A 19,458-nucleotide genomic window follows, 5' to 3' on the forward strand; every position below is an offset into this window, starting at 1 on the left:
TACACTTTTCCTGTTGTATTTGCTTTATTTTACGTTTTCCGTCTCCAGTTTTATACAAACTCGTCTTTTTTCAAAACGCATATAGCTTGGATCTACGATCTGATAAGGTATGTAATTCCCTTAAAGTGTTTTTAAATTTTGTATCAGAATGTACGGTCTAAATTTCTAGCGCCCTCGGACACGCCTTGTCATGGACTTTCTGAGCGTGGTGCCACTGTATACACTTTATTCAATATGTGGACACACTGTATATGTAACACCGTGTGTTAGTACACAAAAATCAAATTAAAAAATTTCAAATATCAAACTTCGAAATTTTAGGAAATTTCATGAAAAACAAATAATCGCCAAAATTCGATGAAATGAGTTGAAAAGTAGGAAACATTCAGGAAAATTCGTCGAAGTAATTTTTCATGGCAATTACATCACCAAATATACAGTGTGAAAATTTTGTCAGGAACACTGAATATATATTAAAAAACGATTTTTTTTTTAAAGAAGCCAAAATTATAAAATGTTGCTACTAATCTCCGCATTTGAAATTTGTCGTCAGTGGTCAGTCTGCTTGGTCAAGGGGGCAATTGCGCCAAATTTTTAGTTACAGTTCTGTTTAAGGCCAAACAAGAAAATACAAAAAATGTGTTTTGTGTTTTTTTTTCATTAATTTTCTAGCAAACTGTAGATTCCGCATAAAAAAGGAAGAAATTAACACTATCCCACAACTTTTCAGGAGTTTAGCTATAGCTTTTTGCAAACACAACACAATACGGAAGAGTCGAACTTTTCGTTAGATCGACAGCGATTAGGAACAGTGATTCACAGGCACGAATTTCACGTGCCGAGGTTTTCTTTAAAAAAACTGGCTATTGCGTAGGTATCTTTCAAAAATGTAGGGTAGACGTGTTGGTGTCTATGATCACACCGCTTAGCTATTTCTGATGTATTAGTAATAGTAACAGTAGTAATGTATAGTAAATTAGTTGACTTCATTAAATTTGTCCTTTTAAGTCTAGAGGTAGTCCTTGAAGAATAATAAAAATAATTCATTAACGTCTTCAAGAAAGTCGTTCAATTTAAGAATGGACATACGGATATCGTCGCGTTATTGGAACATTTGTCTTTGACCGTTGTAAAACTTATCGTCCTTAAATTTATTAACATTGGCGTATATTTTTTGGTATATCTTTGTCTTCTTCGGTTACAAACACGTTTTAAGAGTATGTCTCTGTCAGGAGCCCCGCAGTCTATCAGGAACTTGGCGACCTTATTCGACCTGAATACCGACCTTGTTTGCGATGCCACGAGAACACGTGCTTATCGAACGACTTTCTAAATATTATTCTGCTATAGGAACCAATTTGCGGCTTCCTTTTTGTCAGATCTAAAAGAACCGATTGGAATTTGTCATTTTCTTTTGACCGTTTTGTTTAAAAGGTGATGCCCTCTTTCCATACGCTTACTTTAAATACATCCGTCTCATTAAATTTATGGGTTACGCTACGATCGCTTTGCTTTATAAGATCGTTATTATGGTAGTTTTGGAGCTTTCTTTCTAATTCGCCCCCTCAATCAAAATGGCAAACGTCTATGAAAGTAATACACGGAGTACCTCAAGGTCGTACATGGGGCTCTCCTGCAAAGTAACGTGTTCCGCCCGTCGCGGTTGTAAAGAAACTTAATATGAACTCATTTTTATTAATTAGTTGATTTTTGTTTAAATTGGGGAGATGCGTTTTAAGATTAGCGGTTACGGCTCCATCTGTCGCGTTTCACTTTCTGAGCAGTCGGTATTTCTAATTAGAACTTCTGCCTTCTCGCTGTGATCACGATTCGATTTATTAATGATTAGTCTGAAACGCCTTGCTATAAAATGTTGTAAACGTGCCATTAAACGCTAGTGTTGTTTAAAACATACCTACAGAAAAATTGTGTACAATAAATTACTTGTCGTAATTTACGAGGGTGTTTCATGCATAAATTTTTCTTTTATAAATTTCTACCATTCACTTTATTCACGCTGTCTTCTATGATTGTTTTACATTGGAATGTTGATGGGCTTCTCGTAGATGCAGGAAGTAAGAGGTTGTACTTGAAACGTTAAGCTGCGGACTCTCGGTTATTGTTCTGTACATTGATTCTGTTTTTATTAAACGATCCTTATTAATTACTATATTTTTCATCTTTTACTACGGTACAACACTCGAGTATTATCGCGGTTCAGTTCCGTCAACGGAAATAACGTTCGAAAAAATTTTCTGAGATTGTTCTCGATTCCTTCAGACATGGTTCCTATTCCGATTAAACAATTTCGTGAATACATCGTTTGTTTCTCCACGGCACATAAACAAATGACCGCAAAAACATCAGATTTATCAACCAAGATTCAAAGACATACTGTCGCCAAATTTCCAATATGATCAACAATATACAGGGTCGCTGATAAGTCTGGAAACGGTCGGGAAAATATGAATAATAATAATAATAATAATAATGTTTATTCCCACAAAAACAACTAATAGGAAAACAAAAATAAAATAAATAAAGAAAATAAGAATAATGTGGGAAAGGACTGCATTCAGTGTAGCAATACCCTGATCTTCCATGCAGCCCTGTCAAGCATAATATAATAGCAACACATATATATCAGTAACACCAATGAACGAACACTCACCACGCATTAAGAAAGAAAAAAAAATAAATAAAAATAAGAAGAAATGCTACAAAATCTATAACCGCAATGTATTTTTACCACGTTATACGAAATCGATTTTTCAAAATAACGAAAAAAGTTTTGAGAGTTCTTCAATGTCTACCACCTAGGCAGTAATAATTATTTTTAATTATATAGGATTGGTCATAAAGGCGTGGCACACCAAAATTGCATTTTTTTAGTGGAACATCCTGTATATTATTCGATATTTCAATTTCAATAATATACAGGGCGTACCTTAATATTTGTGTGCCACGACTTTATGACCAACCCTGTATAATTAAAATGTTTACCGCCTAGTAGTCATTGAAGAACACATTTTTTGATAACTTGTATATTTTCCCTAATAATCAACCGTTTCCAGACTTATCAGCTACCAATTACCACCGAAGCGCATTTTTGAGTTCAACAGTCTCTATTTAATGAGAAAAATACAAATGTAACAATGTTTTTCGTCCTTCGCTATCAACATTTTCAAACTCTTCAGTGCTTCTGAAACCTCCAAGGTTTTCAGAGGCTTCGAAACCTTCAGCAACCTACAAACTGCCTTTTCCTTGGACTGATTTTACGAGCGGTCAACTTCTTCGGTGTATTCAGCGTCTTCAACTTATCTGGACATGTTTCATTTGAATTATGAAGAACAATAGAAAAGACGAAAAGTATGAAAGAGAATGGATGGTGAACACACAACTTGTGCATTTAGGTTTAAATCTTGACGATTAATGTGCGCATGCGCAGACTGCGCAACGTCAATTTTCTTGTTTATGGAGATATTTTTTTAAATTTTAACCAAAAATTCTTCTAGTAAAGACAAGCCTATCGCATATTGTAAAAATCAGATGTCGCATACACACACTGCGTAATCTCATTTTTCTTATTTATGGAGATATTGCTTTGCAATTTTAACCAAAAATGCTTCCAGTAAAGACAAGCATATCGCATATTGTAAAAATCAGATGTGCGCATACGCAAACTGCGCCAATGCGATCTTTCTTATTTATGGAGATATTTTTTGAAACTTTAACCAAAAAATATATGCAATATATTGTAAAACTCAGTTGTGCGCATGCGAAATGTCAACTTTCTTGTTTATGGATATATTTTTTTGAAATTTTAACTAAAGCTTTTTCTAGTAAAGGCAAACATATTGCATATTTTAAACAGCAGGTGCACGCATGCGCGGACTGCACAATGGTAAGTTTTTTATATACGCATATTTATGCCATAAGTATTTTCCTTTATACACATACATAGTTCTTTACATGACCTTTCGGGAAGTACTGATCAATTCATGGGAATTGCGCTAAAGTTACTCTCTATAAGGCGAAAACATTTTTAGCGCATTTTTTAAGAATTAAAAAAAATGTGCTATTGTTTGCGTTTTGTCCGTCCGTCCGGACCCACTTCTGCCGTTTCGAACTACTTCTAGGGGAATGGTCCTTTGCAGTAGGTAGTCTATACTTTGAAGGTGTGCCAGACGGCCATCAAATTTCGCTGTCTAAAAGGCCCCCCCCCCCTCGAATTATTTCCGGACATGCTGTATTTGAATGTAAAACGTGCATAATTTTCACATACGACAACCAATTGGTCTCAGATTTTGCATACGCATGCCTTTAGTGGTGCCAAGTTAAATGGAGGGGGGGGAGCACATGTTCTGCCCTTCAAGGTACCTATTCTAATGAAAGGTCTCATCAAAATAAAAAGGTTTGTACAAACTATAACTTTCCCGTGCGACTCTTTTTCGAGTGAGCGACGGGGCCTGAGGGGGGGAGGGGGGTTAACTGTCATTGTAGTCTAATTAAAGGTGTAAACGAAAGGCACCTTTTTCTACTAACTACTGCCCTTCTTTATGTTCTATTATCAAAGTACGGAGTGGAGGGGTATGGGGGAAGTGGCACTAATTTTATCATTCATGGTACTCTAATGAAAGGTCTCAACGAAAGGAATTAATTTCTACCAACCTTGGCCCTCCTCCTCGGCCTCTTATCGTAATGGGGTATATTCCCTTCTACCTCAAGAACGGATTGTCGAAAGAGGGTACTCACAAAGGGCGATTGAGACGTCTGCAAGAAATATATCCATTGGTGATGTCAAAACAAAAGCTATTTCGGTTAAAAAAAATGCGCTTTATCTGCAAAAGAGTTGTGCACAATTTATACTTGTTTCATTTTTTCTTCGATTTGGACCGATTCTTCAACGTCTTCAGATTTCCTATCTCTCAAACTATTGAAAGTTTTTTATTTCCTTGAATTCTCCCCATTTTGCTGTTTCAAATTCCTGAGATTATTCGATTTCTCCACAGGTTCATCGGATTTCACATAGGTACTTCGGACGTTTACGGCTCTTTAACAGTTCCGGTTTTCTAGATTCAAGACACAACTACTGGTGATGAACCACACCAAAAGCATCACATCGCAAATGCCAAAAATCGTACTGCGCATTTGAAGAACACACACAATTTGTTTTGAGATTTCTTTAATAAAAGGAAACAAACTGATCATAACGAAAATGCGCATGTGCATCAGAAGGCTATTTCTTCATTTGTGGAACGATACCTTTGAAGCCCTAATCAAAAGCAAGAAATATGCATATCCGCTCCCATTGATAAATGCGGTTAGTGATTGGAATTAGCACGAGGCAAGGCCAAGCTGTGTAATGTGCATAGGGTGAGGCGTGGCCGATTCAAATACTAACATTATCTTGGTGGGAATCCATGGTGGTGAAGCTCAAAACGGGGTCAGAAAGTCAGTAGTAGTGTGTTAAATTCCTATTCAACTGTCTACTACCATTATGTAGTGTACTTACCCCCAGGTTCTACGCTAACTTCACACTACAAAAACACAGATGGCTATTCCCTCCAAAAGCTAACCGGTTCCCGCTTAAATTTCAAATCGAAAAGTGGCACGTGATCGAACAACTAAGTCAGGGTTACGTTATGACACAAGGAACGCAAAATAACAGTGAAATTACCAAAAGTTTATTTATTTATTATTGTTATTATGAAGATTCTGAAAGCCCGGAAGTTTAGTCGGTGTACGTTAATGTTGCAAAGTAAAGCCTGTAACGTACTCTCGAAAAAAGCGAAAACCCCTGACATTTGATTAATAAATCCATAAAAGTTAGTTAACAAATTAATTGGCAAAACTATCAAGTTTATGTAATAATTAAAAGAAACAGTAAATACATATTATAATAATTTATTTGTTTATAAATACACATTATAACACAGAGGTTAAGCCCCAGACTCATTAATAATAGAAGAGGACCGCATTTGCATAGCCAACGGAAGGTAAAGTTTAGAGAACAATGGGTTAGATAAGCGGGTAAAAAATTCTGGGGAAGAATGAAGTGCACATGAGGCGACTCATCCTTGGTGCAATAAAATCCTGTATGGAAAGTTTCAAGGCCTTGGTGGTCCTTTCCAACTCGACAACATAATATTTTGAAACTAGTGAATCGCTTCTCATATCGCACAGAGATTATAAGCCAAAGAGTTTTTGTTAACAGGTGACTTTTAACTTGCCCCCTCGTGCTGAGTAACCAAACTTATAGTTGATATATGAGATGAAACTGATTACAAGTTGCATCTGCGAAAGCCAAAAACAGGAAGCCCGCTTTTACAAAAAGAACTTGTTTTTATTTCGGCTAAGACTGTAATTTCTAGCCCTTTTTGTTTTCGTATACGCCGATCACATCTAACTGTAACAGATGGCCGCTTTGCCGTTTCAAAAATTTGGTTTTGAATTTATATCTTGTTCAATGTGGAAAAATTTACACATATACCGCTTCATAGCGAACCTGAACGAGAGTATGTCTGGAAATAAAAAGCGATAACAACATGTACATTTTCGAGATACAACGTTAGTGAAACGGGATTGTAAGGGGGTTTTCGGCATACGAGGTTAGACTCTCAAAGAGTTAGCACGTAGTATTTGTGTTTGAGAATTTTTGCGATTATTTCGCAGCTAATTTTGCTAGCGGTTTATATACCATCTTTAGATGTGCTAAAACTTTCATTTCTGAAAGTTTAGTAAGTAGAGGTTAAAGTGTTGTCAGTTTTGTTTTGAGTCTCTAAACAAGAACGTTGTCCGTATTTTTCTATCGAGTCCTTAAGAAGCGACAATTGAAATCAGATTGGTGACAAAGTGTGAGTTACATGCAAGTTTAATTTTCTGTTAAAACAGAAGTTAGCCTAATTCGTAGCACGACCGTTTATTTTCGAGCGATAAACCTATTCAAACAATTCTGAGCAGTAGGAGAACTTTTGAAAGCAAACCGCGAGAAAATAAAGTGACATTAAAACACAGTGTGATAAACAATAGTTATTTATTATACAAGACGATAAAGGGGTATTTTAACCATTCAGTGAGATGATTAGTTTCCCTTAATCGTCGTGTATAATACAAAACTTTACCGCGAGAAAATAAAGTGACATTAAAACACAGTGTGATAAACAATAGTTATTTATTATACAAGACGATAAAGGGGTATTTTAACCATTCAGTGAGATGATTAGTTTCCCTTAATCGTCGTGTATAATACAAAACTTTATTAAAGCTTCTGACAGTTCTGAATTTAATTTGGAGACATCAAAAATAGCAAACTTAGGTTCTGCCCCGCGATCGTTTCCATAGAAACAGAATTTTTATATGTTCTGAACGTCATTTTATATCGTGCATTTGAAATAAGAATGACAGTTGTCATTAGAATGCACAATCATCTGTTTCACTTTATCTATCCTTACAGTTAAAGAAGGGCTTAGCCTACTCATTCAAACCTGTATAAATGTCAATTTAACATGTCCTATAAAATAAAGGAGTTTTTTCGGATCGCTAACAGTATCAGCTGATTAAAATCAAGTTCCTCAAAGTTGACTGACATCACGCCTTGTGCAATAAGTAAAATTTTGTACACAACAGCATACGGTAGAGAATTTAAAGACCATTAATTGATGCATTTGCCCGCAACAAGACCTAGTTGATAAATTGAGCAAAATTATTATCAACACAGCGGAACACTGACATTTTGTTTCTGTGCGTAATCACGATCTCGAGTATTAGTTTCGAGGTTTGCTTGGATTCGCGATATATACGAACTTCCGACAAATTTTGCATTCATCACGAAGATAACGTTACCGAGGCGGTGCAGAAAATGAAGCGATCTATTTCCATATTTCTAAAGGTAAACGGCATTTTCCAAGGAGAGATAAGATTAATTTGTTACTATTACCCACGCAAATAAGGTATATTTTGTTCGATGTAACTTGAATATTCCTAAAGGAATCGACTCCTGTAAATTATTTGCATGAAACGGCGTTTGCATTGTATTTATTGATGAAAATCGAATCCAAACAAAGGATTTTGATTATTTAGCTTCCTCGATTGGGAATTTTGCATTTAATTTCAGTGATACGATTCCTTTGGTTGGATTAAAATTTTGTTTAGTATTCAGAGGCGTGTATATTTTAAACAGGAGAATGTACCAGGAATTTATTAAGTATAAAAAAATTACAGTTTTGACAAGGGGTATTTTTAGTATTGCTACGTGATCACGAGACAGGCATCATCTTCTCGTATACTCCTTTGAGCTTCTTGTTGTTCTTTCGCAGCTTCTCCATCATATTTTCGAGTTGTCGGAATTCCCCTACGATTCCGGTATTATTGTCTTCTTCACCCTCGCTAGCTTTTTTACCCACTCTGGGTTCATAACTCTCAAAAAATGTCTTCTTGTGAATTATTGCTTTCTTTTTCCACTGGTCTCATCTTAATTCCATGTACAATATGCAAAGATCTACCTTTGGTATCCTCCTAGATTTGAAGAACAAATTTTTAAAATTTATGTTTCAAAAACCCCTTTTGTAAAAAAATCATACGCTGCCACTGGCTTATTTACAATCTATTCCAAACTCTCAAAAAATAAAAGTCGAAATACCTTTCATAAAACATTTTTTTCTCTGCCCCTGGTATTAATAAATTTCAATTCTTACTTCTCGATACTCAAAACTGGCGAAATCCCTGCGTAAGGAAATCGTACGCTGCCACTGTTTGTTTAAATCAATACTAATTTCCCAAACAAAGTTTTCGAAACCGCCCTGATATCACTTACGGCACTGCAACACTGACATGATGGACTTCGTACTAGCCAAGGCCCAAGACTTTTGCGTTTTTTAAAATCCTATACAATGCAATTTATTAGCAGATAGTCGATCTTAAATTGGGACTACCAAAGCATACATTGAGTCAAAAAAATTTCGTTGTGGTGCCCTACACAATTCCATTTCTTACGTACATATTTGTTAAACCTTGTCTACTTTCTTGGGACCCTTCTTACCCTCTATAAATCCTTGCTTGATTATGCTTGAGCTGCCGACCCTTCCGTTATAGCATGTGGTGACTAGTGCGCTAGACCCAACCCTGTCCCCAAGATGCTCCATTATTCATATTTCGAAGTATAATTACTCATCTATCTTCAGCTTTTTATTCGCACTATAATTTTCAGCTTCATTAATGGGTTTACCTTGAATTTGTTAATCCAACCACAGGTATTCGCATTACCTAATAACATTTTGAGGGGGAACTTCTGTATTGGAAGCTGATGATTTTCTCGTTCTTATTATCGTTATAAATAGAGCCTTGTTCATTATTTACGTATGCAAGTGACATTTCTATTGAAACGACCTTGTCAAGTATTATTCGAGATGAAAAATCTGTTCGATATCGTCATCTCACGCCTACAAGTTACCCCGCTGCTAAATTAGTCGACTCGTTGGCAATCACACCGAATTCGAAGTTAGGGACCGCACGGTAGTTCTCTCCTCCATTCATACAAGACGATCCATTGAGTAACAACCGGAAGTTGCACCGTGAACCTGAACTCTACCCCAACCAGATAAGAATAAGACGCCGCCGTTCGTTGATAGCCCGATATTGGCGCGACTGAAACTGGAATGACATTCGTTTCCGCTTCTTGTTATCTACCAGTTTTTTTTCCATCGAAGTAGGTCAACTTGCGTTTTTATTATGCCGCACAAACATCGACCATTGAAATGACATATCCCTTTCATAACCGAATCGAACGCGAGCTACCACCACTGGAATTAGTAGTTGCAAAATACAATGGGCCGCCTTTATATTATTAAACCGGTGTTTTGAGTAATTTGGTTTTGATAATGGCTCGAATTCTGTCTGTGTTCCTCCTTAGAAGCATTGCGGATGTGCAAGTGGGACAAGGAAAGTTATGTAAGACATGTATACCTGCGGCAATGTGCATACCTGAGCCAACATTTTAGAGTTCTCGGAACTGAGTCAGGTCGGAGACGGTCATCAGACTCGCTCTTAGAATATTGCACATTTCTATGTTGCAGCCAAAGAATTTGTAAATTTACATTTTATATTAAGGAGAAGGGGAGGGGGGCGGTGTTGTCCATCATTATGAATATTTTTTTTAACATATTTTACCTTTCACAAATTTTCAACTTTATTATACGTAATTAATTATATTGATAGAATGGAATGTCGAAAGCTTGTGTTTGTGTTTCTATATATACGTGCATAGATGGAGCCGCATTCCTTTTAACGAGGTAGCATTTTTATTTGGACCTAGAAATGCAATGATGCTGGTGTGGTACGCGGCTGCTTTGACGCCTTACTTCCAAGAATTATCCTGCCTGAATCTACATTCAATGCAAGCCTCGTCAGAAGTGACCAAACAACCACCGCATTCCTTCGTAGTTAACTTTTAATAGTTTTTTCATATCGGTTACGGTTTATTTCGTGTTTTATATTTAATCGATTTTTTCACTCTTTATGTAATAAATTTAATTTGAAATAACGTGTAATTGGAGTTAATGCGAAAATTTCCGCGTAGGGGCACATTTTTGCATTCCATTCAGCTTTTGTATACTGAAGAAGGGGTGACGACCACTAAAATCATTTTATACGTATAAGTAGATGAATGGATAGAAGCGACCGTAACATTATTAATTGAGCAGTGACGTAACTACCACCGGGGCCCCGTATATTTGTGCCTCTTGAACCTGATCTAAGTAACTATACTCTTTAGTCCTTTCTTAGAATGTAAAATTACAGCTGTGAAATTCTGCTCCATGGCGCCACTTTCGACAGCCCCCTAGCTCAGCCATTTGGGGGGGGGGGGTAATGGCTAGACAATTTTTTTTTACTTTGCTAAGCTCCATGGATGTTACATCTCAAACGATTATTAATCACGGTCAATTGTTTATTGGTACATAATTGGAAATTGGCTTCTATTATTTTGTGCATCTTTTTCTTAACACAGGACTCAACGCATTTTCCCTCTGCGATCTTTGACGCACTTTACATCAAGCATGCGAAAATTGTCTCACGATCTTTTCGGATCTTTTAAAAAGTTTGAATCCTTTTCGTGTGCACTTTGTTTAAGAAAAGATTCTGCAATTGTTTCCTTTAGAACAGCAATTTTATCGACAACGGCCATACCGGTTCTCATCCCATTACCAAAGTTAAGCAACGTCAGGCGCGGTCAGTACTTAAATGGGCGACAGCTTGGGAACTAGGGTTGGTCGCAAAAACTCATTTTTTTATATTTCGGAGTTGTAATAGCAAGGAAAATATGCCAACTATATAGACAAAACAAGACAAAATGTTAAAATCGGTAAGCATCTAATCTAATGTTTGTTAAAATATGAAAAAATTCAATTTTTGCGATAATTTTTTTAATTTTTGAATTTGAGGTGTTCATGTAATACAAAACAAAACAAAAAATGTGACATTTTCAATATTTTGTAAATCTTAGGCCCTACGCGCGACCGGAAGATATCAACTGATCTAAACCAAATTAAAACAACATGTTATGAAAAATATTGCAAAAATTAATTTTTTTTTCATATTTTGTCAAACTTTAGGGTTTATGTATACAACTTGGAAATTTCAAAAAAATAGTTTTTTCAGCCCATGCTATTGGGAACACCGCGTGCTATTGTCTATGTTTTTTTTTAATTTTTGCTCATGTTTTTCTATTGATTGATTATAGATTTTATTTTAATGTCACATACAGGGTGGTGACTTGCGTAGCGCATCATAGGGATTTCAATGTAAAATTCATAACATGCGATTATTGGCTCCCCAAATTATTTTAGAGCAAAAATGTATTAAGGTTTTTTGTAGAAAATTTTTTTTACGCCAATCAACCGTATTAGTTTTCAATTTTGTTCGTATAAAGACGGAAAATTGGAAAAATAAAACCCACATCTTTTCCAATAATCTGTGATGCCATGGAATTTTCTAAAACAAAAAGATATCAATTAGCAGCAGTTGAAATGGATTTTATGATCGACTTGGTTACTGTCTTGCAGTTAATGGTGACTTATTCGAACATTTATTGTAAATTGTTATATTAGGAAACCGTTTTTAGTAATTTGGTCTTTCTTTATATGTTGAATTCGCTGTTCTAAATAATATAATACTTTTTGATAGAATTTGATTTGTTTTATTGCTGACATTCCATGGCATGACGGATATTGGCGTAGTTTTTGTATTATAAAATTCCATGGCATCACAGCTGGGAGTTTTATTTTTCCAATTTTCCGTCTTTAGTATGCAAAAAATTGAAAACTAATACGGTTGATTGACGTAAAAATTTTTTTTCTACAAAAAACCTTAATACATTTTTGCTAATTTGCTAAATTTGGGGAGCCAATAATCGCATCTTATGAATTTTACATTGAAATCCCTATGATGCGTTACGCAAGTCACCACCCTGGTGTAATTAATAATTGTAATTCCTACTAATTACTCGTAAAATGAATTTAGTTTTGCCGAAAAAAATATTTTAATTTTTTTACCTTTTCTCAGTTTTTGTAATAAAACCTGGCACAATTTTTGTAGGTTGTTTACAGAAAAATAAGGTCTTTCGCATACCTTAATAAAAATTTTGATTGGTTTTTGAAAAAAAATTCGATGCTGTTGCAGCGTTACACATTTATTTTTTGCTCAAAAATCCGGCCCGTTGTAATTAGTTTCCGTAACTAATGAAAATGAAAATTGCCAACGTACGCACGTACATTCAGACAGAAATATAAATTCTTACAATTGTCGGAATTTTTACCTAAATTCAGTATGAAAATTCCTTTGTTCTGGAATTCTGGAATGAACTTTTAAGGTATTTCTTTGTTATACAAAGATCTGGGATTTTGCACAGATAATAAACCTGAAAAGAGGTACCGCCCTGGAGTTCTTATGGATTTGTTCATTTGGATGTTTTAGTATTACAATTCCAGACAGTCACTCCCCCCCCTCTCGCTCTCTTGGCCGTAAAGATTTCTTATATTAAAATTCTATGGTTTTGAAGGATCTATGAGAAACCTAAACATAATTACACAATCTTTTTAAAAATTCATCTAATACAGGGTGTTGCAGACCACCCGTGCCAGCCGTTTTTCTCAGATATTATAATACACGGAGGAAAAATATTAAAAACTAAAAGCTATATGGAGGAACCAACTTTGATATTTTCGATTTCCTGGAAGTTACCGAGGGTCTGGTCAACTTTGTAATTTTAAATGGAAAGGGGTGGTCAAGTGGGGTCTCGTTAGAAAGGTCTTTTTACAAGACAGAACTTTTGCTTGAAAATGTATTATATGAACAATTTGCAAGTTTTACGCGTCTGAGCGGCAGCGTGTTCACCGGTAGAATGAACAAAAGAAATTGCGGTTGGTCAATGCAACAAGTTGACTCCGAAAATTGCTATTTCCGGTAACGTCGGGAAATCAAAAATATCAAAATTGGTTTCTCTGTATAGCTTTTAGTTATTAATATTTTCCTTTCAACTTCCTTCCGTGTACTATATCGGCATGGGTGGTCTGAAACACACTGTATATCAAAAACTTTTGAAGGACCTATGTGAATCTAGGAAGAATTTTTGTAGTATGTGTGGGGAATCTTGTGCACTTCTAAAATCTATGTGAACAATCTGTAGAGTTTCTAAAGGTCTGTGAGGAATCTCTAAACCTAAAGAATAGTTGCAAAAAAAATATTTGAAGAATCTCTAAAAAATGTCTAAAAATCTTCCAAACCATACCTAAACATTTTCGGAATAATTTTGAAGAATCGCCGAAATATCTCTAAACATGTTTATATGCTCTTTAAGGAACACTTCGAGAATATTTTAAAAATATCTAAAATAAAAAGAATATATAGGAAGATTTTACAGTATAAGTTAATTGTTTTATACAAGTCGGTGCTCCTGATTTAGTTGCACCAAATCTGTTAAAAGTTCCTGCAGAGATCCGTTCAGTGAGCCCCCCCCCTCCCCTCTCATTAACCCAAAATGAACCATTTTTTAGTATCTACTATGCCACAATAAATTGTGCTTTTATGCTCACAGTCTGTGCCTTTTTGGTTTCTTAGATATCTGGAAAAATCATAAACTTTGTTATACTCAAACTTACACAATTTTGTGTACAAATTAGCGAAGACCATTTTATTTACCGAACACAAGTGGATTGTTTAAAAAGTTAAAATTTTCCGACATAAAATTGCAGAAAATACGTGTATTTGGGTTAGAAAAGAGGCACTTCAGCCGATCGAAATACTATTATGTAACATGCTCGTTTAGTATGAAGAAGTTTTTTTTGGGGAGATTTTTTAGAGTATTTCCAAAACCAAAGAGGCACAAACGGTGAGCATAAAAGCACAATTATTAAAGTACTATGCAATATCCAACAAAAAAGTTTAAATGGGGAAGGGGGCTATTTGGTTTTTCGAAATATTTCCAATAAGGCACAAACCGTGAGCATAAATGCACGATCGAGGCAGAGTAAATTAGTTCATTTTTGTATTAATGTGGGAGGGGGGGGGGCTAAATGAACGGACCCTTCCTGCAGATATTTCTATCTGCTATCTGAAGTAAGTTACCTAATGTATATTTTATTAAATTTATCGGGTAACATATAAAAGCTTCCGTCAACATCATATTTGTCAATGCGTACACGATAAAGATAATTTTTAATCAACAAGATGTCAAATAAAAGATGTTGATGAGGGAACTTATGTAAAAGGTCAAATTTAGATAAAGCCGAAGGAAACGTTTGAATGGTTTGTAGACAATCCGTATACGAGAAACATTCATTTTAATGCGAGAATAAGTTACGACGTCAAGTAAAAAGAGCTTAGTAATAACTGGCCATTAACAAAGAAGCTGAGTATAAGGGGTGGCGCAGAGCATCGATCAGCGCGAGCCTTTGATAAAATACCTTCAATCTAGTTTATGGCCTCTCACGTTCAAATTATTCACTCCACACTTTCGGAGTCTTTTGTGTCTCGGTTGTTAAAGCGTTGGCGCCTCTAACTGCTTTTCTGTTTCGTTTCTTTAACAGGTAATCGAAGCTAAAGCGACAGCGTTTTGAATAAATTTACGGCTAAAATATGCGCTTATTTAGAACCAACGGCGTTCCATCAACTTTTTGGGAAAAACTTCGTTCCCTATTCTGTTTTCCGCCTAACAAAATTCTTCTAAACGAGGCTGCGCCGTTAACGCCCAACGCTCAAATTTGCGATTTCTCCATTCCGAAAATTCCTCAACCTTCTACCCTCTGCTGAGATCCCGTTATTAAAGAAACCGAATTCCTTCAAACTACTCTTTTTGCAAAACGTACTTCGTAAAAACCGTATAGTTAAAGCTCACTACAACTCGTTTATTTACGCGAAAAATTTCTTTCTAGCAAGTACGTTTTTCATTTAAGTTTCACCCTAAGGAAAAATTACGCGAAGCCCCACCTGAGAATCTTACCTTACCGAACTACGAGGAGAACAGGATCGCGAGCGATCAATACTACGACCGGAACTATCCTTTCGTATGATGCCCTCCTGGTATCTCACTTCCTGTTTCTTGTAGGTAAACGTGTCACTCAAACGGTAACGTGACCGAATATCGAGATTTGATGGGGCGGTTTATAATTTAATTGTCATTTGTAAAAATGTGTAAACCGCGATCCCCGAATTCATTTAATGACTTCCATAAATGGGAGGAAAAGCGCCGTTTTCGGAAAATACGTAGCAGGATCGTAGAAGTTCGACGGGATGTTGAATTTTCCTAACAACAGGTGATGAAGGTTAAAGATTTTCCGCAAAGTGCATGCGCCACATTTTACGAAAAGCGTTTTTCATTCTCAAAACCAAATGAAAGCTGCGTATTTAGTGTGTGATCTCACGTGGACATTTCAGTGGACCACTAAATTTTCATTTAATCTCTGTAAGTTCTGTAAGACAGCATTTTTTGCGAACTTTTACTGAAAAACACCTAATAACATCATACTGTTTCATGTTGGAATTGATTTGGTCAATTTATAGGGATGTTAAATGCAGTTGGTGGGTCATTGCACTTATATGTAAATAAAGTGAAAATGCACCTCAGAAATAACAAAGTTTTTCATCTGATTTGGCTGTTAAATTCCGTATACCGTAAAATTAGATATATTTGAAAATTTACATTCCGAAAAATAATTGAAAACTTCGGGAAAGTCCATTGAGTCTATCTTAAGATTGGGACACCACTGGAGAATTCCATGCAGTTTTTAACTATACGTGATTCGACAAATTTCCATTTGTCTGGGCTGTTTGATTTGTTTTAGGTTTTCTCTTCTCCCGACCTTCTCTCCCTTTCTTCCTCTTGTTCTCCTTTTTCATAATACTGCTGGCCAAAATGCAACAAACGCAAACGAGAAGCTCTTGCTGATCTGGCAGTCTGTACAACATTTTATTCACCCGATTTTGACAATCAATAATCCTGAAGTAATGTCATTGAAGGCTCCACAAAGGCAATTGAAATATCTTGACGGGAACGGTTTCAAAGATCCGCTCCTAAAGTACCATCCCTACTTAACTGCTAATTCATTCACAATTATTGCCTAATTTAGACAAAGCCCCTACCAATTCAAAATTATGATAACAAAGCATCTATTAAGTCAACAGCAAAGAAACTAACGCACTTACACCATTGCTACCTTAGTAGTAGTTGTGTCGAAAAAAAGTTTTCTCCGCAGTCAGCTCGTTCTTTCTTGAAGGGAACACGGAGCCATCTGTCTCTTTCACGCGCAACATTTCCAGTGCCGTTTTTCTCTTTTAATGAAATGCCTAAAAGCGGGAACGATAAAATTCAAAAACTGTCAGATATGTTACATCACAACATAGAGTGGAGTTTAGATCTTGTCAAGACAAGACTTGAACTAAAATTGATAATCGGTATGTTAGCCGGTATAGGCCAGTCAAATTAGGAAAAATAGCGGAAATAATTGAAAGAAAGCTGAAAATTGGTATAGAGGTACATTAGGGCTTGTATTCGAACATACTAAAAGTCGGGACCAAAACTCCAATGTCTCGAGCCGCCATCTTGGAAAAAAGGTGCTCCAAATCGCACTTTTTCGCTGATATCTCGGTAACCGCGCATTCTAGCAAGTAAAGTTTCATATAAAAAAGTCACTATCAGAATCTCAAGTGACAGCAGGGCTGCCTTGCAGTCACTTGGTCACTGTAAAATTACCTCTAGGATGGTTTCCGAATGTCACCACGTACTAGAGCAAGTAGCAAGCAGCAACACCCTTGAGCTCGTATGGGTCAAAGGGCATGCTGGAACGGAAGGTAATGAGAAAGCCGATAAATTAGCCCGACTGGCCTCAAAACAGGCGTTTTATGGTCCAGAGCCGGCTCTTCCACTTACAGTTAAAACTGTAAACAACCTAATAACTCAAGACACCCAAACCCAGCACAGGGCTAGGTGGAACTTGATGTTAGATTGTCGCCATGCGAGAGAAGCCTTCAGAGGACCATCTCGTAGCTTGGCGCGTTTTTGTACAGGGCTATCAAGGAAGAACCTGAGGTTACTCGTGGGCATACTTTCTGGGCACTGTAAACTAAACAAGCACATGCACTGCATGGGTTTGGTGGAATCACCATCTTGTAGAGGATGTTACACAGACGACGAGACGGCATACCACATACTCTGTGAATGTCCCGCTCTAGTCCAACTGAGACGATCCATGTTGGGGGAATCCTGGCCGGACATGGCTACGATTAGAGCCGCCTCCCCTTCCAGCGTCCTAAGGTTCATCTCACGTGTGGGATGGCTTGAGTGATGCTGAGGGGTCGGGCGACCCTAGTCAGGGAGGTAGTACAAAGGGCCCGAATTTGAGGCCTAAGTACGCGTGGACACTGTTCACCCTCCTATCGTAATCCAGAATCCATATAAAAAAGAAAGATAATAAAATTTTGTATAAAAAAGATGGTATTTTCGTTATTTACGTCGATATTCCACATTGAATATAGAGCATAATCTTTTTTTCAGATGTAGGTGCATTACTTTCCGCGCTCGCGTGCTTTAAACATATGTTTAAAAAATTGACTGACATTGTTAAGGCCTGTTGACCACCTAAGAGAAGGAAATAGTATTAATAATATATTTATTTTTCTACTATATAGCTGAATACAAAAGATACCTACATAAGGAAACTAAGAAAAATAAATATTGCCAAAATCCGAAGTCGTTTGAACTACTTGTAATGAATATGGGGCATTTACAAAAAAAATATAAATCAAACTTGACTTCATTTCATTAAAAAAATACTAAAAATAATAAACTAAACTAAACAATTCCATTAAAAATTCGCGAAATAGTACATAGCGCTGTTCCAGTATCCACACCTGAACTTTTTTCGTGAAAGCGGGATAGGTAGATATCTTCTCCATTTCGCGCGGTAGAATGGAATAAAGCCTTGGAGCAATGTACTGAGCACATCGTTTACCGATTGTTTTCTCAGACCTTGGAAAAAGTATATTATGGTCTTCCTGGCGTGTAGGTATAATGAGAGTGCATGTTGGGCAGTAATTTTGGATGTTTTTATGAACTGGAGGATTTTGTTACAGTAAAGTTGGCGTAAATTCATTACATTTGATTCCTTATACAGGGTGGTGCCTAGCGCGACGCAGCATAGGGATTTCAATGGTAATTTCTTTATTGGCAATATAGCTCCCCTATAATTATTTTAGAGCAAAAGTCTAAAGAAGTTTTTTTAGAGAAAAAAATACTGCATCTGTTCATACGATTACTTATATAATAATTTTCCGTTTTTCAAATCGTAGAAATTAACAAAATAAAAAGGTACATTTTTCAATAAATCAGATATGCCTTGGAATTACCTAAAAAAACAGCGATCACGTTTCATTATTTGCCTTTGACGTTTATTAAATATTTTATACTAGTTTATAAATTAGTTAATCATAAAATTGTTTATCATGTATTTAACTGACGAGAAAATCGAAATGTTGAAGTTGTTTTATGCTGGAAATAATGCCCGCCAAGTAACGTGTGTATGTAGTGTTAAGTAACCCAATTGGCCGATTCCAAGCAGTAGGTACAAGATTACAGAATTAAATATAAAAATCGTTGGACGTCAAACAACGATAACTTAGATGCGATGCGCTTGTAGTTTGTTAAAAGATTCCCAAGCATCACTGATTTATAAATATCTAATTTTTTATTATGCCGATTTCTACCATTTTGAAAAACGGAAAATTATAAGTAATCGTATGAACAGATGCAGTATTTTTTTCTCTAAAAAAAACTTATTTAGACTTTTGCTCTAAAATAATTAGGAGAGCTAGTAATTGACTATAAAGAAATTACCATTGAAATCCCTGTGCTGCGTCGTGCTAGGCACCACCCTGTATAAGGCTTTGTAAGGATTCACTAGCATAAAATAC

At 36.1% G+C, this 19,458-nt stretch overlaps 1 protein-coding gene across 4 annotated transcripts in view; it reads left to right on the forward strand.

Moving 5' to 3' along the window:
- LOC116173152 (zinc transporter ZIP11) overlaps positions 1-19,458 on the forward strand; it is a 73,168-nt gene that overhangs the window by 13,537 nt on the left and 40,173 nt on the right. The window lies entirely within an intron of this gene.

The sequence above is a fragment of the Photinus pyralis genome, unplaced genomic scaffold (assembly GCF_008802855.1).
Source record: "Photinus pyralis isolate 1611_PpyrPB1 unplaced genomic scaffold, Ppyr1.3 Ppyr1.4_LG6, whole genome shotgun sequence".
Lineage (NCBI taxonomy): Eukaryota > Metazoa > Arthropoda > Insecta > Coleoptera > Lampyridae > Photinus > Photinus pyralis.